The following is a 24269-nucleotide window of genomic DNA, read 5'->3' as shown; positions in this document are numbered from 1 at the left end:
TTAGTAAATTTTTACAGAGCCATCCTTAGTAGTTTGCCAAATAACAGAACTTTGATATCCTAGTTATTCTGTTGCAACCATATGTTCTTATTTCTCAGAAAAAAAGGAAGACAATAATTAGATATCCCAGTCATGTAAGTATTGATGGAGACTGCTGGGAAAGAATTCCCTTTGAATGGTTGGAGCTTATAAACCTTTGCAAAGGATTTCTCTACTTTGAGAATGTTTTCATATCCCTTATATTTAACTGTATCATTTATACCGGCCAGGGGGGACAGTCTTGTTGTCTGTTGGCTAATGATCAGCCTACCTAAATTTGGAGAAGCTCATCACAGATTAGTGGATGTTTTTAAATCACAACAGGTTTCAAAGGGCAACTACCAAGTCATAGAGAGATTGATCTATCCTAGTAGGTAAAAGAAGTAACTACAATGATGAAATCAATCTCCCGGAATTGTTGAATAAGTATTAATGATATCAAGTTCTTTGGAATCATTAAGAATGTCTGTCTCTTTTTAAAGAATATCTACCTTTTGAAATGATTTTTGCTTAGAATCCAGATTTCCATGATGTAAATGTTAGAGACATCTAATGTTAGGCATTAATTTAACTTTATTAATTTAATGTTAGAGGCATTAAATGTTAGAAGAGGGCATTGTAGGATAAGGAGTAGGCTAAATTATTTTGATTCCTTTAAAAAAAATTAGACATCCTAGAATCAATGTGTGTGTGTGTGTGTGTGTGTGTGTGTGTGTGTGTATGTGTGTCTGAGCAAAACAAAGGGGGGTAAATACTGAAACTGCCCATACTCTAAAATCCTCTTCTACAACTCATGTTTTATGTTAAATTTAATGGAGGGAGTATATAATTTGCTTTCTTTTAGGTATATGCTAAAAGAATTCAAATCTCATCTTGGTAGCAAAGATGCATCCCAGAAACTTGGAGTACAGCCTGCATACATAGGAAGAACGGAAGGAAGTATGGGGTAATGGAAAGAGAACTCAATATGGAGTCAGATGACTGGGACATGAATCTACTGCTCTTTCCTACTTGTGTCACTTTGAAAAGTCAGCTCATTTGTCTGGGTATTAGTTCCTTCTTCTATACAACATGAGACTGAACTGGGTGATCTCAGAGACGACTTTTGGTTTCTTAATTCTATGATCCTAAGGGGCTAAAAGATGTGGTTTTGTGGTATCTAGATTATTAAGAAAGAACTCTACCCTAACTCCCTTACCCCGTTTCCGTAAGAACTTCCTTCTCCCTGACACCAACAAAATTGATAACTTAGCATCTAGAATAAGGATGGGGAACCTGAAGCCCTGAGGCCACACGTGGCCCTCTAGGTCCTCAAGTTTGGCCCTTTGACTAAATCCAAACTTCACAGAACAAATCCCCTTAATAAAAGGATTTATTCTACAAAACTCGGACTCAGTCAAAAAGCCACACTTAACAACCCTACCCCTGATCTAGAATTTAGAGACTGACCTCCACTGGAATCATTTTTCTGGATGGAAAATTTTAGGCTCAAGGTAACCATCTAGTGCAGCCCGGCAAATTCTTTTAGCATCTGAAAGAAATTAGAGATAATTTAAAAGTAATAAAAAAGTAAGAATTTGAGTTAAAATTAAAACTATAATCTATGAGTACTAGCATTGCAATTAGAATAACAGAATTTTCAAGCCAGAAGTGACTTTAAGCAATCTATATTTATTCTGACTTCTCACATTTACATGAAATGACCTGGAGAGCCACCAAAGTTGTTACCCGTCTAAGTTACACTTAGTAGAAGAGACCAGGTCTTTTCACATAAGCTCCCTGGGCCTCAGATTCCTCATCTGAAAAATAAGACATTCCAGTAGCCCACACTGCCTTTTAAGCTCATGACATTTAGTTAATCACCTGAAGCATTAATGCTGGCCTGGGGGAGCAGGCTATATGTCTGACCTTGGTAAATATGAGAAAGCTGAGTGAAAATTTGAATGCAAAAATATATTGTCATGGAAGAAACAGTACAGTTCAGTTGTGGACATGGGTATCAGACATGAATTTGAATCCCAGTTCTGACAGTAGACTATGATCCTAGTCAGGTCACCGAAATTCTGTGTCTCACTTTCCTCCTCTTATCAAATAATAGGTTACTACCCACTTCATAGGGTTGTTATTAAATAAAAGTTTTGTAAATGTGTTGTAACCCACTGTACATGTGTGAATTATCATCATTATCATTATCATCATCATTACATTTAAGGCATTTTATAATGTGGATCTGGTGGTAATGTTACATATCTCAATAGCTTATAGTTTGTACCTTCTAATATCACATTGCAGAAAAAAGGAGGATCATTTAAATATTATGCCTCTAGTAACGTCTGGCAATTTAACAGAATTGGTGACAAACTATTTAAAATTACAAGATATCTATTCCACCTAATTTGAAAGTCAGCAAGAAAATATCAAGCACAAATATAAATCATAGAAATAGCAAGTAACTTAATCATTTGTCTAACTTTCTAATTTTCTAGATTAGGAAATTGAGGCTCAAAAAAGGGAATTCACTTGCTAAAGGTGACCCAAATGACAAGTAGCAGAAGGAGGATTCCAACCCAAGTCCTCTGGCACCAAAACTGGATTTCCACTTGTGTATTCTATCACTTGAATCCCCTCTTCTAACTCCAAAGCTAGCTCTTTCCACCACACCACACTAGAAGGACAAGTGAAGTGGCAGAGACTGGACCATTATGTCCCTAATTTATGTACAAAACACGCTATGGTAGAAAAAAAAAAGACAGGTTTTTTTTTTCTGTTCAGAACAGAGCTATTTGTGTGGGTACAACCTTATGTGACTTTACAAAACTATTTTAAATAGGGGTGGCATTTGGATAAATAGGTTCCAAATATCCAGAAATAAAAAGGAGATTTTGGATTAAATAGTATGGGCGAGGGAGCAATTTCCAGGTGCCACTTCCAAATTCTGTTCCTTCCTCCTAGTTTCCCATTCTGGAGTCCAACACTTTCATCTCTGCGTAAGACCAACCCTAATTATATAACTTGGCCCTTGCAAAGGAAAAAAAAAGATCCCCACAGTTTTCAAAGCTGAAGAAGGACCCCTTTGAAAAGCATTCTTTTATTTGCTACGACCTCACTCTTTTAGCAGATAAACCAAATATAAAGAGGAAGGAAATTAGTGTTCATAGTTTAACCCTGTAGTAAATAAATGTTCATATTTAGAGGCAAGAGACTGCTCCGTCCCACAACTAGTTTAACAAGTAAAGCCAGAATATTTTGTTAAAAGAAATTGTGGCTGTATCTGCAGTTTCTGAGACAAGAGATTGTTGATACTGCTATCTATTTAAATGGAAAGGAAAACAGAATATTTTACAAGCCCTAAGGCATTCCTCTCATTTTCCTTGACCATCTAGACAATGTAACTAAAATGATTTTTTTTTTATTCCAGAAGAGTGAATAAATATTGAAGTTGAATATACTTTAAAACCCTAGTCTACACTTCTTGCTTTATGTTAAGCTAACTGGGGTGCAATTTGCTTTGTTCCTGCTGTATGAAAACAGAATTCAAATCCCATCTTGGAAACAAAGGTGCTTCCCTGGAGCTTGGCTGACAGCCTGCATACCAAGAGTGGTAACCAGGCAACAGAGGAAAGATCAGAGCCTCACCCATGATGCATCAGCCTTACAACAATTCTTGCCACGTAGGCAGGAGTGTGCAGGGTAATGGAAAATTACTGCAGGGTTTTTCTTAAAGGGACAAAGTACCTTCTTTACTAGAAGCTTCTGAGTGATTCTAGTTTCTATTCAAATCAACTAGAAAACAAAATCTGAAAGGTCCTCTTCATTTTAATTCCCTAGAGGAAGTCAAATTCATTCTTCAGTCAATTTCCAAATCATTACAAACTTATGAAATGGGCAAATAATGTTTAAATGGATTTATAAAAGTCTTCCCTACATAAAATAGAAATGCTAAAACATTGGTTCTGACAGGGAAGAAAAAAAGAAACTACTGAATCTATGAGGGGGACAAATAAACAGTTTCATGCATAATGTCATATTTACTGTCCTGCAACAGTTACCATAAATGTATGCTGAAGTTATAATGACACATTTCTGACAAATCTGCAAATGATGCTTAATAAAAATGCCAAAAGAAGCCTGGCAAAGCACGGAGGATTGACTATTACTAAAAAACTAATTCACTGATCATCAGTGTAAGTCTAGAAATAGATAAGAATCAGAAATAATTTAGTGTTTCATCCTAAATATTTTCAATTATCTTCTATTTATAAAGAAAGATTCTAAGAATGAGATTTTCTTGCCCCTAAAGATGAAAAGCTATTCTAATTTCTATTTAAGGTAGCTTTTATTGGGGGCTGCACATTCCTTAAAGAATACACACACACACACACACACACACACACACACACACACAACACACACACACACACACATTCTATTGGTTTCTGGGGCTATATTATATTACAGATCTGTAAGCTAAACTTCCCCTTTACCAAACAGTACTTAATATAAGCCACACTTGAAGCAATCAGATTTAGAGAAATACTGGTTTTTGTATGTAGAAACGTCTTTGCTTATTTTACTTCTGAATTAGTTTTTTTCTGCCCTGTTATCCCTTTGCACAACATAAAAAAGAATAGTTAGTGCCTGTGTGTTCTCTCTCTCGACTTGGAGGTCAGTGTTCAGGCTTGGGAGTCTGGGAGGTTGCAGATCCTTGGGCCCCCCCCATCCCTCCCCCCCCTTTTCCCCCATTATCAATGTCTTTTAAGAGGGAAACATCCATTCACTCCCAGCAGAGTTAGAGGGTCCATTATACATCACTATCAGTCCTAGGATAGATTTTTCGATTGTATTCAGGTATTATGTTTCAGTTGTAATCTTAGGGCAAATCAATTTTCTTCTCTAAAAACTAAGCCCTAAAATCTTCCCACATCGAAACTTTTCTAGTTTGTGTTTTCCTTGGTCAAATTACGGCCTGACTTGTCCTTCAGTTTGCCTCTCGTTTTTTTTAAAAAAAAGTCATTCCCTAACTTCCTAATGACCTGTTTTCAGTGCTTTACAAGTTTTGTTCTTTCCTATTCACTGAGCTGCTCACGTATTTGAAAAGGACACTAAATAGTTTGAGTCTAACTAGCTGAATCAGCCTTTTGCCTGTGTTTTGGTGTTACTGTCAGAGGCTTACATTTGAAAACCCTTTTTTCAGTCTAGAGCAGGGACCCTTAACCTGTTTTTATGTCACAGACACTTTTGGCAGTCTGGTGAATAATGTTCCCTTCTCAGAATAATGTTCCAAAATGTATTAAAATGAAATACCAAGGCTTATAAAGAAAGTAAATTAGATTGAAATGCAGTTATCAAAATTAAAAACAAACAGACAAAACTAAATTTACAGATCCCAAGCTAAGAATCCTTGGTTTAAGCTACGGGAAGAATAACTAAATAAAAATCACAGGTGCTCTTAGTTTAGAGTTGTCCTCCATTTTAATGCTGCAAGGGAACGTGACTATTTTCTTGGCTACACTACTTTCTAAACAAATATATACGGTAACTGCAGTAGCTGCCTTCTTCACTTCAGCAGTAATCATGTACCACTGCTTGGATACTGAAATCTGAAGCTGCCCCTATCAGATTGGATGCAATTTCTAACAATTGTTTTGGAAGCTCTGAGGAGAAATTATAGCCCATAATAACACAAAATGGGGGCTACAGGGAGACCTCTAGAAGAACCTGGAAGCCTGCTGTTTAGATAGCAGCTGGTCACTTGCATGGGGTGGCTGTTCTTAACAATATCACAGTACTTCATTGTTTTTTAATGATGGAGGAACTCTGGTGTCTGGCTCTTGTGGTACCACATTGCTGTATTCTAGGGAAGTTTTTCAGGTTCTTCAAGGCATATAGCAGGAGGATGGGTCTTTGGGTGGAAAGAATGACCTGACTTCCTAGACAGAGCTCCAGCTCTATTGGCAGATGCCAAAGAGGATGAGCAACAATAAACACTGATTTCATATTTAAAAACAGCAAATGGGGAAATTGAGGGAGGAAACAAAGGAGAGACTAATTTGTATGTCAATAAGAATTTTATTCTCAAGATGTTTTGTTCCTAATTGAGAATTATGAGGGGATAAGAAGTAGGTATAAGGGTCTGACCAGAGGGCAGAGGGGAAAAAAATGGCTTCAAGATAGAGTTTTGGTGGTTTGGCCTTCGAGTACAATATGGTGGTGGTGGTGGTGGTGATGGGGTACTCAGGCCCCAGCCGTAAGAACATATCTCTGGAAGCCTCCCAATTTCTCAGTAGGCCCCTATCCTAAAGAATTTTCTCTTATTGTAGAACACATTCTCTTATCAGAACAGACAGAAGGGTACCTGGCCCAAGAATTTTTCTCCCTGGCTGGCCCAAGGACTCTCCCTTCTGCCAGATCTTGATGATCCATGCCTCTGACAACTCCCTCAGCATCTGGTATCAACAAAGTTATCTCTGCAAAACTCCCTACGTTTTCCCATCCATGGCTCCTAAAGACACCTGCACCCCTAGATTACCTAATTAGAATCCTTGGCATCCTAGCCATTGTCCCTTTTCCATATAAGCCCCAGCACCATTCTTACTATCTCGAAGGTTCCCTAAGGACCCTTGCCTGCTTTTGTTAAAGCGTTACAATAAACATTTTGTCACTTGACTAAGAGAAGGCTAAGTGTGTGAATTCATTCCAGGCAACTCTGCCGTGGCATTCTTGGGGTCCAGAACCTCTACATCTCATCAGTGGTGGTGGTAGTGGTGTTGGTGGTAGTTGGTTTATTTCATTGTCCCCTATACATGACATTGTCTTCCACTTCCTTCCCTGGCTTTCGCCTGGCTTTGCTCTTTCTTTTCACCTTCACCTTTTGGAATCCTTAACCCCGTTCAAGGCTCTCTTCCCTCCACACCTGCCTCCCATCCAATCTGTTGTCAAGTCCTGTTGATTTTATCTTCATAACATCTCTGTACATGCTCCTATTTCTCCTCTGACTCTGCCACCACCCTGGTACAGGCCCTTATGACCTAATACCAAGACTATGATATGAGGCTGCTAGTTGATCTTCCTGCCTCATGTCTCCCCATTACAATCCATCCTCCAACCAGATGTCAAAGTGATCTTCCTAAAGTGAAGGTCTGACCCCAACACCCCCAACTCATTTAATATCCAGTACCTCTCTACCACTTTCAGGATCAAATATAAAATCCTCTGTTTGGCATTCAACACCCTTCATAAACACCCCCTCCCTTGGAGACAGCCTCATTGGCTGTCTTACTTGTCATTCTCTCCCTCCTAATCTTGCATCCTGGCTTCCCTGACTTTCTTCAAGTCTCAGCTAAAATTCCATCTTTTGCAAGGAGCCTTTCCTGATCTCTCTTAAAGCTAGTGTCTTCTCTTTGTTGATTATCTCCATTTTATTCTCTATATATCTTGTCTGCATGTTGTGGCTTCATTAGACTTTGAGAGGTTCAATTGTTTCAGTTGCGTTTAACTCTTTGTGACCCACTTTGGGGTTTTCTTGACAAAGATACTGGAGTGGTTTGCCATTTCCCTCCAGCTCATTTTATAGATGAGGAAACTGAGGCAAACAAGGTTAAGTGACTTGCCCAGGGTCACACAGCTAGTAAGTGGCTAAGGTCAGATTTGAACTCAGGAAGATGAGTCTTCAGGAATATGACTTTAGGCCAGGCACTATCCAATTAGCCACCTAGCTGCCCTCCTTGAGAGGAGGGACTGTGTTTTACCTTTCTTTGTGTCCCTAGTGTTTGAGACACATACTAGGCACTTAATTAATGTTTATTGACTGACCTTCAAAAGGTTGTTCTGGATTCCTTTACTTGTTAATGTTCCCACAATCACTTCATATTTATTTTCATACATTAATATTTACTTATGTATGAGTATTTGCTATCCGCTGCTCCAGTAGAACATAAACTTCTTGAGGATGGCAGGAGTCTCATTTTTGTAATTTTACCTCCATCTCCAAACATACTGTAGATGCTAAATAAATGTTTGTTGATTGACTTTTCTATTGGATTCTTCTCTAGCATTGGAGGGGAAGGTATACCCTTAGGGTATTTACACAAAGCTTATGCAGGAGAAAGATCAGATGGCCTATGTAGCAGAGAGTAGATATCCTTTCCAGATGAAGCCAGCAGGCCCTCTTTTTGACTCCAGTGAAAGCCTGACTGAATGAATTTGGGAGGTTCCCGTTCTTTTCGTGTCTGAACCTGGGAGTGGCAATGCAGTATTTTCAAAGGCACTTGAGTTATAAAATTCTTTTACCTCTCATACTTCCTTAGTCAGAGGCAGATTTTAAAAATCAACTCCTAGGAGACAAGCTTCTAAGAGTTGGAGCTTTCAAAACTGTTCAAAGTTTATTGTCACTTAAAAGGGCTGAAACATAAAATATTCATCCCATTTGCTACTTTGGATACCAGCTATTTAATCTGAAAGATAAAACAAAAACCTAGAGCTGTTTTCAAACTATCAAGTGAGTCTTTGATAACATGGATTCTAATCTCCGATGTCAGTCCCCGTGAAGCTTAGAAAAACCCATTACAATGCAAGATACACTGAATTTATATCAGTGTTACATATTTTGGAAACTCTAGCAAAGGTTTGTTTTAAGTTTTCGAGTTGAATAAAACAGCTGAACAGGATAAGAATGGTTTCCTTAAAGAATACAATTCCAGGTCACCAACAGCTGTCATACAATTCTTAAAGGTTCAAGTTCAATTAAGCTAACTATCTAGACTAGTGGTGTGATGTAAGCAACTAGAAGGACTTCATTCTTTGTTGTTGTTATTCAGTTGTTTCCTTCATATCCAACTCTTTTTGACCCCATTTGGGATTTTCTTGGCAAAGATGCTGGAGTGGTTTATCATTTCCTTCTCCAGCTTGTTTTACAGATGAGGAAACTGAGGCAAGCGGGGTTCTAGGGTCAAACAGCTAGTAAGTGTCTGAGGCCATATTTGAACTCAGGAAGATGAGCCTTCCTGACAACAGGTCCAGTATTCTGTCTACTGTGCCACTTAGTTGCCCCTACTGCCTTCTAAAGAAGGCTAAAAGAGATTGTCCAAAATGTAGTGGACAAGCCAGAACTGGTCTTACCAAAGGAAAAAGGATAGCTAAATGGTAAATGCTTTAGCTGAGACTCTTTTAGGATGAGAATGTAATGTTATTATATTTTGATACATTTTGCCAACCCTCCAGTCCATTTTATTCATCTTGAGTATTCATTCAGGTTTAGGTATACTTTAGGTAATCATTTTTAGCAGTAGTGATCTTAAATTAGCACATAGTTGCTAAACAAAGAATTAATAATAAAGAGGTGCTCATCAATTGGGCAATGGCTGAAAAAATATGATATGTGAATTGTGATGTAATATTATTGTGTCATAAGAAATGATGAAAAGGATTATTTCAGAGAAACTTGGGAAAAAATGTATGAAATGAGCAGAAACAGGAGAACTATTTATACTGTAACAATATTGTAAAGAAAATCAATTTTGAAAGACTTATCAATGCAATGGCCAACCACAATTCTAGAGGACCAATGACAAAACATGTTACTCCACGTCTGACAGAAAGATGGGAGACTGGAGGCCTAGACTGAGATACACATTTTGGACATGGATGATGTGCGGATTTGTTTTGCTTACTTTAGGAGGTAGAGGGAGACTAGTGACAGTGATGTCAAAAAAAGAAAAGAGGGTAATAGAGCATTTTAAAAATACACAGAAGAAAACAGAAAGAGGTTTAGTAGGAAACAAAGACAAACAGGACAGCTTTGAAACTTGTATGTTGAATTTTAAAAATGCAAATTGTACATGACGGATTCAGGGCTTCAGTCTTTTTGTATTCTGTATATGTGGCAATATTCATTTGTTAATGTTATCCAAGTTCAGAATAACAAAAAACCTTTTTTTAAGTTGTAACACTATTTTGGGTCAATTTGGGGATCAATGAAGTATGTTGAGGCAACCTAAACAGTGGATGGAGATCCAGCACTGGAATTGTGCCTGTGTTGAAATCTCACCTCTGACATGTACTACCAGAGTGACATTGGGTAAGTCACTTAACTTCCCAGTTCTATAGATAATTATCTAAGAGGATAAGTTGCAGAAAAATTGCCTATTTAAGTTGGCAGTTGGAATTTCTTTAATGGTAGTTTTCTCTATTGATGAAATCACAGGTCAGAACAAAAAAAATTACATTAACCAGTTTTCTGGTTGGTCCTCACTAGGTCATGGAGGAAACCTTAGAGTTGTCCTATTTTCTTTCTCTTCAACCATGTCACTCTTCCCATTCATGTTAATAAAATTATATCAGCATCTCTATAGTAATTTTTTGTGTCAAAAATAGTTATCAAAATATTCTCAAGCATGAAAGAATGTATTTAGAGTTATTTGCCTGATAGCAGAATTATTTCATCAGTTTTAACAATTAGATTACGGAAGCTACAGTAGGGTTTGTAAGTCAGACAACAGCATTATCAAGCTCCTACTATGTGCTTGGCACTATACACTATATAGTGTTGTGCAATTTGGAAATACACTCTACAATAAAATGTATTTTGTTTATTACATATCAGACTGGGGCATTGCTAAATTTAAAAAAAGATTTTTATTTTGTTAAATTTTTAAAACTTAAAGGAATTTTTGTGGGATTATACTTTTAAATTTGTTGACTAAATGTTAATTCCTAGCTCCAATATTTATTATACACAGATTTGAGAACACAAAATCAAGCAGAATATTCTTTATTGTGCACAAGCAAAACCAAAGAATGCAGAGGCTCAAAAGCAAGAAGGATGAGACTTGGATAGGGCTACAATAAAAAGGTTCTGGCAGGAAAAGAGTTTTGATAAATATAATAGGCAGAATTGTTAGCCCTATAGTGCACGAAATCAGAAATAGTTTAACTTGGGAAAAGTAAGGATGAAGAAGCAATCAAAAGTGCTTGTGTTTCTGTGCTGTAGTTGAATATGAAGAAAAACTTCCCAGTTTTAGCCAAAACTAAGTAAAAGCTGAGGCACCCACGACTAAAGAAGATAGTAAGGGATGATACAAGGACAATAAAGGGTAGGTTCTTTGCTAGACAATAGTTTGAAGGCATTAAGTTATCTTCCTTGTTGCGGGAAAGGAACATCTTTAACCATTCTAGGTGGACTTCTCTTTTTGTAAAAATGGTCCTGACCTTTGACACATAATAGATGAAGTTTTACATGAGACCTTAAAAGAGAAAGATAGTAAAGGAGAAGGGGAATTTTCTAGGCTCCTTGCTTTTGGGTCAAAGACCTATGTTTTAGATTTCTGAAACGTCTTCATTTATCTAATTCTGTTCACATGATAGTTTTATTGTCTGCCAGGGAAAAGAAGAGCTATGTAGTTTTGATTACGACATAGAAGTTAAAAATACCTATTGGAGGGTGGGAACCAAAGACACTCCTTTTAAACTTAGCCCCTTGAAAAAAGTCTTTGAGAAAAAGCATCATTCTCTCCATGTGGCTTTGTCATTTTATAGCCTCTTTCATCTTGGAACCTCACTGTATTTTTGTAAACAGTCATTAATTAAAGCTCAGGAAACCTCTGAGAAACAGGTTTTAGACTGGGCAATCAGATTATTTCATTGACTTGCCTAAGGTCTCACCAGTGAGCAGGCAGGAACCTAAATAGACTTATAGAGAGAAAGAGAAAGCCTTGGCTGTTAGCTCCAGTTCTAACTACATACAGTACCACAAACATAGATCCAATCTGCAGCATTTCTTTTATTCCAGACACACCGTTGCAATTAGAGCAGTCTGGCTTATTGAAACTTTCATACTGATTGATTCTACTGTTTTGCAAATTCCTGCTATTCCCCCATCAAAAAGGTTAAGTAAGAGTAATGAAAATAGGGATGGGAAAAATTCTCAGGCTATCGTCAATGGACACATTCTTCCTACTCCATTCACAGAGCAGGAATTTGGCACACAAGCCACAGAGAGAAGCTTTGATTTTGGTTAATGCCACATTAACATGAACCCTAGATTAATTTTGCCTTTGCTTGTTTTATTTATGTGGCTGAGGCAGGTTTATATTTTCTGCTTAAAATAACTTATGTCACAGCTCTGACATTTCTGGAACCTACCTTTATTTTGGGAGTGAATTAAAACCAATGACTGACTGTCAAAGTCTGGTTCCTAAATCTAGTCCTGCTTATTAAGAGACAAACTTAAAAAAAAAAAGACACCAAAAAACCATCTTTTACTCTCGTGAACATAATAGGAGTACTTAGCACATTTGAAACTCAGATTATTTCTGACTCTATCTTGTGTCTGTATCTAGTTGAAGGAATTACTCTACACATCGGAAATGTGGTTATTAACCTTCAGTAGAAAGATATGTATCACATCTATAATGTAACCAAAACTACACAAAGGAGAAAAAAGGCATGCTTTTGATCCACATAACTATATGCCAGCTGTGTTCATTGGTGAATGAATCCCTGCCACCCAACTCTGCGTATAACTTTCAGTTGCAGGATAAAAACCCCAGGATAGATGCATTATTAGTCTGTGGTGTTTCTATAGAAGTTGTAGAGAGCAGAAATAAAAGGAAAAAGGAAAAGATCCTGATTAGGAGGAGGGGAGAGAGATATAAAATATAAGGCACAGGAAACGAAGGTCATGAACTACTTTTTTCCTGGGGTGGAATAGATGCTGGTCAAGTGTGGGCTGGCCAGAGACTGCACCTCTAGGGGCTACATGTTACATAGAGTATTAATGGGGGAACCTGAGTGGGTGGCAGGACTGAGAAAGGCTAAGGGATATGTTTAATGAAAGGTTACAAACGAGACTTCCTCAACTACTCATCACTCCATTATCTGTCCAATTAACTAGCCCTCGCTTCTCCCTCCCATTTTATACAGCATGTTGTCCTTTGAAAAAAGCTTCAGGAAGACAGAGTTATTTTACAGAATCTGCATTCCCTCTACAAGCATTGGCTACGTAAGAGAAATCCCGACAATAATAACAACTGGGCTAGACGGAGGTGGTTGGTTTTTGTTTTTGATTTCTTCTTCCTGCCTCCTCCCAAGGTTAACAGACGCCATTGCTCCCCTTCTTCTCCTTCCCAGCCCAGATCATGTGACCTGTTGCTGGGGAAAAGATCATTCTGCAGCAACTGGTGAGGGACCCCTGGAAAGAGACAAGCTGCTGCCCTCTAGTGTCTGGAACTCGTGAGGTTTGCCTGCATTACGCACTTCCTTTCCTTGTACCCTCTGTAAAACACCCACACCCACACGCACGCATGCACGCACGCACGTACACATGGAACCCCCTGCCCCCCTCCTTCCGAACGGCATTCCAAGACACATTTTCTTTTACAATTTTAAATTTACTTTTAACATTCTTTTTTTCACTTAATAGCGTTTTATTTTTTCCAATTACATGTAAAGATAATTTTCAACATTCATTTTTATAGATTTTGAATTCCAAATTTTTCTCCCTCCCTCTCTCCCCTCTCCCCCCTCCCAAAGACAGCAAGCAAGCTGATATAGGTTATACATGTACAATCATGTTTAATATTCATTTAAAAAACATTTTTGTATTCCAAATTCCCTTCCTCAAGCCCCTCCCCCACCCATTGAGAAGATTAGCAATATACCAATTATACGTGTGAAATCATACAAAACATATTTCTGTTAGCCATGTTGAAAAATAAAAGCAAGAAAAATGAAGAAATTGAAAAAATTACACTTTAATTTGCACTCAGAGTTCATCAGTTCTCTCACTGGAGTTGGGTAGCATTTTTCATCATGACCTCTTCCTAATTGTCTTGTATCATTGTATTGATCAGAGTTGCTAAGTCTTTTACAGTTGATCATTGTTACACTATTACCGTTAATAGTATACAATGATCTGGGTATGCTCACTTCATTCTGCATCAGTTTATACAGGTATTTCCAGGTTTTTCTGAAACCACCCCCCTTGTCATTTGATATATAAATATACACATACATATGAAACACATATATGTATATACAAAAATTCATTAAATATTTCCCAATTACATGTTAAAAAATTAACATTAATTTTTAGAAATGTTGAGTTCCAAATTCTCACTTCTTCACCTATTGAGAAGGGAAGCGATATGATTTTGATTCTACATGTGTTCATGCAAAACATGTTTCGATATTAGCTATGTTGCAAAACAAAACACATACACAAACTAAAAAAAAAAAGTAAAAAAGTATGCTTCAGTCTATATTCAGAGTTCATCAGTTCTCTCTCTGGAAGTAGATAGCATTTTTCATCATGGGTCTTTTGGAATTGTCTTGGATCATTGTCTTGATCAGAGTAGTTGTCTTTCGTTGGTGATTAGTATCTCTACAATACTGCTGTTACTGTGTACGATCTTCTCCTGGTTCTGCTCACTTCACTTTGTATCAATTCATTTAAGTGTTCCCAGGTTTTTCTGAAACCATTCTGCTCATGGTTTTTTTATAGTACAATAGTATTCCGTCACAATCACATACCACAACTTGTTTAGCCAGTCTCCAACTGATGGGCGACCCCTCAATTTCTATTTCTTTAGCACCACAAAAAGTTGTTACAAATATTTTTGTACATATAGATCCTTTTCCTTTTTATTTGATCTCTTTGGGATACAGATTTACTACTAGTATTGCTGGGTCAAAGGGTATGCACAGTTTAACAATCCTTTGAGTATAGTTTCAAATTATTTTCTGGAATGGCTGGACCATTTCACAACTTCACCAACAGTGCATAAGTGTCTCTATTTTTCCACATACCCTCTAGCATTTGTTATTTTCCTTTTCTGTCAGTTAGCCAATCTGGTAGGTGTGAGATGTTGCCTCAGACTTGTTTTAATGTGCATTTCTCTAATTCCTAGTGATTTTGAGCATTTTTTCCACATGATTATAGAAAGCATTGATTTCTTCTGAGAACTGTCTATTCATATCCTTTGATAATTTCTCTATTGGGAAATGGGTCTTTTTAAAATAATTGACTCACTTCCCTATATATTTGAAATTCATTGTAAAAAAAATCTTCAGTTTCCTTCTAATTTTGAATGCATTGATTTTATTAGCGTAAAACCTTTTGAATTTCATGTTATCAAAATTAGGGCAGCTAGGTAGCATAGACTGCCAGGCCTGGAGTCAGGAAGACCTAAGTTCAAATTCAGCTTCAGACACTTACTAGGTGTGTGATTCTGGGGAAGTCACTTAACCCTGTTTGCTTAGTTTTTTCATCTGTAAAATGAGCTGGAGAAGGAAATGGAAAACCATTCCAGTATCATTACCAAGAAAACTCCAAATGGGATCATGAAGAGTTGTACATGACTGAACAACAACAACAAAAATCAAAGTTGTCCATTTTACTCCCCATGATCCTCTCTATAAGAAACAGATTTTCTTAATAAACCTATTTCATTTATAGAAGTTTTTCAATTTTGCTGGGAAAGAGTAAAACATTCAATCCCATTTATTTTTCATGCACTCTTTTCCCTGGGTTGTGAAACAGCTGCATTTGTAGTAATCAGCTGAAGACATCTCAGACCTATAGCACTTAAATTATGCAGTGGTATTTTGAGAGTCTTTAATTACTAATGTTATTTGGTGGGCTTTAAAAAACTGTTGCCCTACTTCTCAAGTTTTAGATAATGACCATGGCTAATAACTCTGTTAACATTTCCTTATATACTTATGCATATGTGTTTCTCATGGTGGTTAATAGCACCTATAAAATAACAATGAAATGAAACATAATGATGATATTCATCCTCCAGGGTGTAGTGTTGTGTAATTAATTGGAAACTGTAGAATAATTTGAACTCTTCCAACAATCAGTCAGATGCTCTATATCATGAGTTCTTGAGGAAGGCCTCCAGCACATTGGGGAGAGACCCTGTGGAGGATTTACCAGAGGACAAGGATTAGGATTGCACAAGGTGGTCAGGTATAGATGGGTTGCAATCTGTGTCACTGAATGGAGTATCTACATTGATGAGATTCTAGCTTTGTACAAAAATAAAGGATTTCTTTATTATTTATAATTTATTCTTATAAATTGGTGTGAAATACAGCTAGGTAGGTCCTGATTAGTATGAATAAAGAATCCCCCTAAGTGATCATGTATATTTCAATTTTTATTATTGGAAGTTATAATTATGTAAAATATGGTAATTGGTTCCAGCCCAATGGAAGTATGTAGTGCAAATTTGAATAATTCGACCACTTCACAGTATTTATTATTTATCCTAATTGGACATGGCTATAAAATTTTTTATTAGTAACACACTGTGTTTTTTTAAAACATTTATTTTATATTTGAAATGTACGACCATACTCCAACGGATCTATTATCTCATTGATTCAGGTTTTCCCTCCAACACGGCACATCACAACCCATCCATACTTGCTTATTTTAGTTAATCTTTATTCATATCTTTCCATAAGTTTACAACAAGGTGTTTACCCCCTGATCTGGTGGCCTCATTCCCTTTTCCTTTACATGATGAGAATATCAGTAAAGGGCGTGGCCAGTGCATCAGTTCCTTGTTCTTGCTCCATTGTCTTTTATAATTATACTTTTCTTTGACGATGATATCCTTTAAACTGTTTATCCTTGTTTATTGTAATAGGAAACATATCATTTTAATGACACTATCCTTCCCTGCAGTTCCTAACGTAATATTAGGCACATAGTAAGCATTCACATGGTCTCTCATTCACTGGTTGATACAGTTAGTTAACACACATACATGCGCGCGCGCGCGCACACACACACACACACACACACACACACACAGAGCCTCAGTTCCTACTTTCTGTCATACATTTCTACAGCCCTGGTGAGCGTACACAAATACAGAGAACAGATGTGGCCAGGGAGTGTTCGTGTAGAAGTTACACATACAGAACATTTATGGTCAGAGAACACATGAAAAGGGCACACATTGGGTAAACATGCAGTTTGGTTATAGGTATGAAAGACACACACACACATAGGAGCACATGTGAGGAAGGGACGCACAAAGCTGGAACAATTCATACCTCTGATGACGCAGAACCATCAATTTCTTCTTGTGATGTCATCATGTTATTCTCTGCTGCTCCCCTTGGAGTGTTATACCTTCTTTGCTGGGCATTATGTCATTTCTGCTGTATGCCTCTACTAGTTTCAGGCTGGGGTATTTGCTGGGCTCCTTTCTGCTTCCATCTGCTGGTATTCGGTTATTTAGCCTCTTGGGGCCATTTGCAGCTCTGTGCTACTTTTAGCAAGGGTTGCAACTCTTGGTAACTTTTATGTTTAAAACAGGGTTAAAAAATCTGTAAATTTGCATAGCCCTGATCTGTACCCAGCTAGAGAACCAGAAAAAGTCTGAAGTACAAATATCAAGTCTTTCTATTGTTTTCTCTTCTCCAGCTGATGCTCGAAAGTCCCTGGTCCCCAGCAATTATCTGAGTTTGGGTTAGAAATTCCTTAGAACTCTTTTCAAATCCCTATTTTTTCAGTCTATATCCATTTAAACAATTTTAGGACTTCATTCAATAACCCAAATAATTGTGTAGGCCAAGGATAATGAGGCTGAAAGACTCATAATGCCCCTGGATACCATATAAATAATACAGGGGCAAGAATAAAAGGGGTAGGTCAATAATTTCTGCCTTAAAAATATTTGCCAGCAACAAAATAGCTATTCTTTGTTTAGAATTTAGCCAATGGACAGATCCAGTTGGTCTTCCTTCATCTCATTTGAATCACATAGCAACTGTCAGGGAATGTGTAAAGGGGAGTAGGTCAGAGGGAATAGAGCCCTTGGGAAGTTCTGCTTGGAGGTCAGGAATCTGGTCTATTGTTCTCCAAATCTGTAGTTCTTTGGGGTGTGTTTCTCTTCTCCATTTTTTGGATTATACATCTTTTTCCTCTATGGTATCTTCTTTTTGTCCCTCTACAGAATTACCTCTGATTTCTCCCTGACTGTTGATCTTAATTTTGTTTCCATCATAACTATGTATCAAAGAACTATTGTTTGATTCTATCTCAAGAGGTCCTTGTTTATCATTTTGCCGTATTTGCAGTCATCTTCTTCTTGATTGCCTGTCAGGAATATCCCTTTGCGAACACCAAGTTCTGAACATGACTGATGTATTTACATTGTTGCCATCTAGTGGTGAGTCCTATACCATTTCTCTATCTTTTGCTCTTTATTTCAGTAAATAGAATCTGTTTCTTATTATATGTTTCAACACAAGAATATAATCATTTAGTGATGTACATGAAATTTATCCACAAAAAGTAGAATGAAGAGATTGCAGAAAATAAAACCAAAAAGCTATCTTTATTTCATAGACAAATTTCATATTGACAATTATATTACAATAAAAGTTATTTATGTAGCACTTTAAAAGTTTGCAAAGCACTCTACATAAACTATTTCATTTAAGTCTCAGAACAACTCTACTAAATAGATACTGTAGGTATTTATGACTGTGAAGATTATTGTGTGGAGAATGTTGTGTAACTCTTGGACTTTTCCATTAAAGGACTCCAAAGTCTATTATCTAAAGAATTCTCATTAGCTATGTTAGAGGACAAAAGTACACTACAATACTGATCCTCAAATTAGCTTATTTCATATCTACAAATGTAAATATTCTATCCCTATAATAAGGTGTATGCTCCTTGAGACAGGGATCCAATGTAATTTTCCTAAAATGAAGGTCCGACTGTGTCTTTCCCTTTCCTAAGGTATTCCAGTCACTCCTTATTACTTCTAAGATTGGATATAAAATCCTCTGGCTTTTACAAACAAGGACTATCTTTATTTGTATTTGTGTCCCCAGGCTTACCAGGATACCTGGAACATAATAGATGCATAATTAATTTTTATTCACTGACTGAACATATTTGACAGTATATGTTTCATTTCACTACTGAACTGAACTGAAGTTCATTACTACAGAGTTTATTTCATCAAGCAGTCCTCTGGAGTCAAAATTGGTCATTTAATTTAACTCTTCCTTGCAGGAAAAAAAATGCAGTCAGCTGAAATAAACAAATTGGCTGTATCTGAAAATACACATTTGACAATTACATTCTACTACCTCTCTTGAGAGATCCAAAGCATGTGTCACCATTAGGCCTCTGAAGTTTCTTTTTTAAAAATCTTTTTAAATCTGTGAATGTGAGGTAAAAAAAGCTCATAGTTGTTTTGATTTACATTTCTCTGATCAATTAAATAATATTTTAAATGTACTACAAGAAGAGGCTATTTGATGTAAACCTGTGGTGAATTACTTTTGAAAGTTAAAAAAACTCTTTTGTAAAGGGAGTAATGAACACTTATTTGTTTTGTTAAAGTTTTTTTTTATATTGACTTTTCTTAAATAGAGACATACCTGCCATGGGCATTTTTGAAAGGAGAGAGACAATGAATACCTAATATCACAGAACAATAGCAGGACTGGCAAGAAAATCGAAGTGTTTTAGTTGTTTCCTTGACACTTTAATGAATCTATGATCTCATCAGCGCGGGTGCTCTTACATGCACACAAGCTATCCTGGCCTCCTCATCCTCTATGGTTCTTGTACATGTCTTCCCATAAATCCCTACAAAGAGGGTCTATCTACTGTGTTGGAGGCCTTTCTCTAGGCCTTTTAATAATTTGTGGATACCAGTGCCATACTCAGTCTAGCCATCTGTTAACTCCTCACTCTTGCTACATAAATCATTAAATCAATCAAAACCTGCTTGGTAAATTTTTCTGCCAGAATGACCATTCCCAGAGAAGTATACAGAACTGCTAAATACTTGATCAGATTTAGAGTGTTTATTCTCTGGTTGTTTCAGGCATCTTACCAACCAAATTGTGTCAGGTGTTTAGTGATCAGATACATTTGCAATTCAAAGATTGACCCGCAAATGGTCCGTTCAATTGAGTATGAAAAGATAGCCACAGAGTCTAGCCTAGTGGACTCTATAATGCGCCACTCATCAACTATTCAAAGGCAGATTTTCAGTGTGATTTCTCCTTTCTAAGCAGTGATCAGTGGCTTCAGGATTACCATAGTGCTGTCATAATAAATGACTAGGTTTGCTTCCAGATGAAACAGTATCTCCACATGGGGAGCCAATGGGTAGGAACCATTCTGAAGAGAAAGGCTTTTGATTATTAAAAGGACTGTTTTGTTAATCTCGATGATTCCTATTATGGTCTTGTCACCTCTTGAGCAGCCCAAGAATATCTGCCTGTCACTCAGTTGGTTTTCACCCCATTGAAAGCTGCCAAACCTGGAAGACTGTCAAATATTCTCTCCTCTCTCTTCTTCCCCCACCACTGGAAATAAAATCATGGGGGCAGTTTTACAGCATGTCAGGCATTTACATGAATTGTGCATTTTTGGACAGCTGTTATCAATAATAAAATTCTTGGTGCAAATATCAAAACCCAAGGGTTTTTTTTTAATGTAAATTTATTCATTTTCAGTTTTCAATATTTACTTCCACAAGATTTTGAGTTCCAAATTTTCACCCCCTCCCACCCCAAGATGGCATGCATTCTGAATATCCCTTCCCCTAGTCTGTCCTCTCTTCTATCTCTCTCCCTTTCTCTTATCCCCTTCCCCTTCTATTTTCCTGTAGGGCAGGACAGACTTCTGTACCCCATTTCCTGTATTTCTTATTTCCCAGTAACATGTGAAAATATTTTTTGTAAACATATGTTTTTAAAACTTTAGGTTTCAATTCTTCTCCCTTCCTCCCTCCCCACCCACCCTCATTGAAAAGGCAAGCAACTCAATATAGGTTGTACATGTGCAGTTATGCAAAACACTTCCTTAGTAGACATGTTGTGAAAAACTAACTCTATTTCCCTTAATCCTATCCTGCCCTCCCATTTATTCTATTCTTTCTTTGACCCTCCCTCAGAAGTATTTGCTTCTGATTACCCCCTTTCCCAATCTGCCCTCCTCTCTATCATCCCCCTGCTCTCTTGTCCCCTTCTCCCCCTATTTTCCTGTAGGGTAAGACAGATTTCCTACCCAATTGAATGTGTATGTTATTCCCTCCTTAAGCCAAATCCTATGAGAATAAGATTCACTCATTCCTCTCACCTTCCCCTTTCCCCTCCACTGTAAGAGACTTTTCTTTTCTGTTTTTTTTTTGAGATAATTTACCACATTCTACCTCTCCCTTTCTTCTTCTCCGAATATAATCCTCTCTCATTCCTTAATTTTATTCTCCAGATATGACCCCTTAATCTTCAACTCACCCTGTGCCCTCTATCTATCTATCTATCTATCTATCTATCTATCTATCTATCTATCTATTATCTATCTCTATCTATCTATCTATCATATCTATATCTATCTATACATACATATATATTTTTTCCCCAACTACCCTAATACTGACAAAGGTCTCATGAGTTATAAATATCATCTTTCCATGCAGGAATGTAAACAGTTCAACCTTAATAAGTCTCTTATGATTTCTCTTTCCTGTTTACCTCTTCATGTTCCACTTGAGTCTTGTATTTGAAAGTCAAATTTTCTATTCAGCTCTGGTCTTTTCATCAAGAATGCTTGAAAGTCCTCTATTTCACTGAATGACCATTTTTTCCCCTGAAGGATTATACTCAGTTTTGCTGGGTAGGTGATTCTTGGTTGTAATCCTATCTCCTTTGCCCTCCGGAATATTATATTCCATGCCCTGTGGTCCTTTAATGTAGAAGCTGCTAAATCTTGTGTTATCCTGATTGTGTTTCCACAGTACTTGAATTGTTTCTTTCTGGCAGCTTGTAATATTTTCTCCTTGACCTGGGAACTCTGGAATTTGGCTACAATATTCCTAGGAGTTTTCCTTTGGGGATCTCTTTCAGGAGAGATTGTGGATTCTTTCAATTTCTATTTTGCCCTCTGGTTCTACTATATCAGGGCAGTTTTCCTTGATAATTTCTTGAAAGATGATGTCTAGGCTCTTTTTTTGATCATGGCTTTCAGATAGTCCAATAATTTTTAAATTCTCTCTCCTGGATCTATTTTCCAGGTCAGTTGTTTTTCCAATGAGATATTTCACATTGTTTCTATTTTTCATTCTTTTGGATTTGTTTTACAGTGTCTTGATTTCTCATAAAGTCACTAGCTTCCAATTGCTCTATTCTAATTTTTAAGGAAGTATTTTCTTCAGTAATCTTTTGGACTTCCTTTTCCATTTGGCCAATTTTTCTTTTTAGGGCATTCTTCTCCTCATTGGCTTTTTGGACCTCTTTTGCCATTTGGGTTAGGCTATTTTTTAAGGTGTTATTTTCTTCAGTATTTTTTTGGGTCTCCTTTAGCAAGCTGTTGACTTGTTTTTCATGATTTTCTTGCATCACTCTCATTTCTCTTCCCAGTTTTTCCTCTACTTCTCTTACTTGCTTCTCAAAATCCCTTTTGAGCTCTTCCAAGGCCTGGGACTGATTCATATTTTTCTTGGAGGCTTTGGATGTAGGAGCTTTGACTTTGTTGTCTTCTTCTGGTTGTATATTTTGATCTTCTTTTCACCAAAGTAAGATAATATAGTCTGACTCTTTTTGCTGCTTGCTCATGATCCTGGCCAATTACTTGAGTATTAAACTCTTTGTTAAGGTAAGAGTCTGCTTCCAATGTGCAGAATGTACTGTCCCAAGCTTCAGGGATTTATATAAGCTGTTTTCAGAGATACTTGTAGTGACCCATAAATTTTCAGTTCTTGCAAGGTAGTATGATAAGGGGCGAGGTGTTTACTCCTTTCCTGGCCTGTGCTGTGGTCTATTAGTGACCACAAGCACTCCTTTCTGTCCTGGAACTGTGAGGAAGGTTTCCTGTCACAGCCACTACAAGCTCCACCATGCCAGCTCCTCCTCACCCCAGGACCCCCCAGAACTGTGACCCAGATCCAAGGCAAAGCAAGAGATTCCTGCCTCAGCACCAGCAGAGAGATCTCTGCAATCCCCCTCTGATCAGCCACTGGATTCCCCCTCAGTCTGTGGGCCAGAAGCTCAGGAAGCAGCTGCCTACCCCAGGGCCACGTTCCCGGGGTACTGGTTCTGAGACCCTGCCTTCCTCTCTCAGCACCATAGAAACAGACTTTTCCCACTGACCTATTCTAAGTTGTCTTTGGCATTCCTGGAGTGAGGAGTCTGGAAACCACCACAGCTGCCTGCGATTCAGTTCTCTGAAGCCTGCTTCAGGTTTGCTGCAGCCTGCTGCGCTCCCATGCCACACTGCGCTCTGCTCCAGCCTGGTGCGATATGCCTTTCTGATCAACCATCCAGGCTGTCTTGGGCTGGAAATTTCTTTCACTCTGTCTTTTTGTAGGTTCTGCTGCCTTAGAATTTGTTTAGAGCCATTTTTTATAGGTATTTGAAGGGGTTTAGGGGAGAGCTCGAGCAAGTTGCTGCTTTCACTCCGCCATCTTGGCTCTGCAGGGTTTTTTTTTTAGCAACAAATGCATACTGCCTCCATGTATTGAATAATGAATTGAATTAATAATGAATTGAAACCTTTAAGTTACATTAAGTTATTAATATAACTATTTCTACAGGTGTCAATAATGTTATCTGTTCCTGTTTTACCAGTGAATTCAGAGTAGTTTTCGTGTGGTTAGAAGTATACAGATCTCAGTACTCTGATAAGGATGTGGGAGTATTGGCTCTAGAAATCCAGAATTGTAGAAGTTTAGGAAGTTCTACATATAGAAAAATCTGGAGTACCTAAGATAAAGATGGAGACAAAAAGGGAGTTAAGGTGAGTGAGTAGCATGACCTGAGAATAAGAACATAACATTTCTGCATGGGAGAGTGGACAGCTGAGCATACTTCTAACTAGTGTCTCTTCTTAATTCATTAATTCAATTCATTAGTTACCTACTATGCACATAGTGCTCTACTAGTGTGTGTTGGGGTGGAATGTGGGAGGGAGAGATGAAATCCCTGCTCCTATGGAGCTTAAAATTTAATGGGAGATCCAACTGATTTGCAAATAATTATAAAATAAAGTAGAAAATGTTTTGTGCATAAGAAGTACAAACAATCATTTTTGAGGATCTAAGAAGGAAAGATAATTTAAAAAATTAAATTAAAAACTTCTGGATGAGTAATAAGGAAGAATCTTGGAAGACTTCATGGAACAGGGGTCATTTGAGATAGCTTTTAAAGGCTGAAAATATTTTCAACAAATAGGGATGAGGTGA

Source organism: Phascolarctos cinereus, unplaced genomic scaffold, assembly GCF_003287225.1.
Source record: "Phascolarctos cinereus isolate Bilbo 61053 unplaced genomic scaffold, phaCin_HiC Scaffold_3;HRSCAF=262, whole genome shotgun sequence".
Taxonomy (NCBI): domain Eukaryota; kingdom Metazoa; phylum Chordata; class Mammalia; order Diprotodontia; family Phascolarctidae; genus Phascolarctos; species Phascolarctos cinereus.
Note: the sequence above shows the minus strand (reverse complement) of the source record.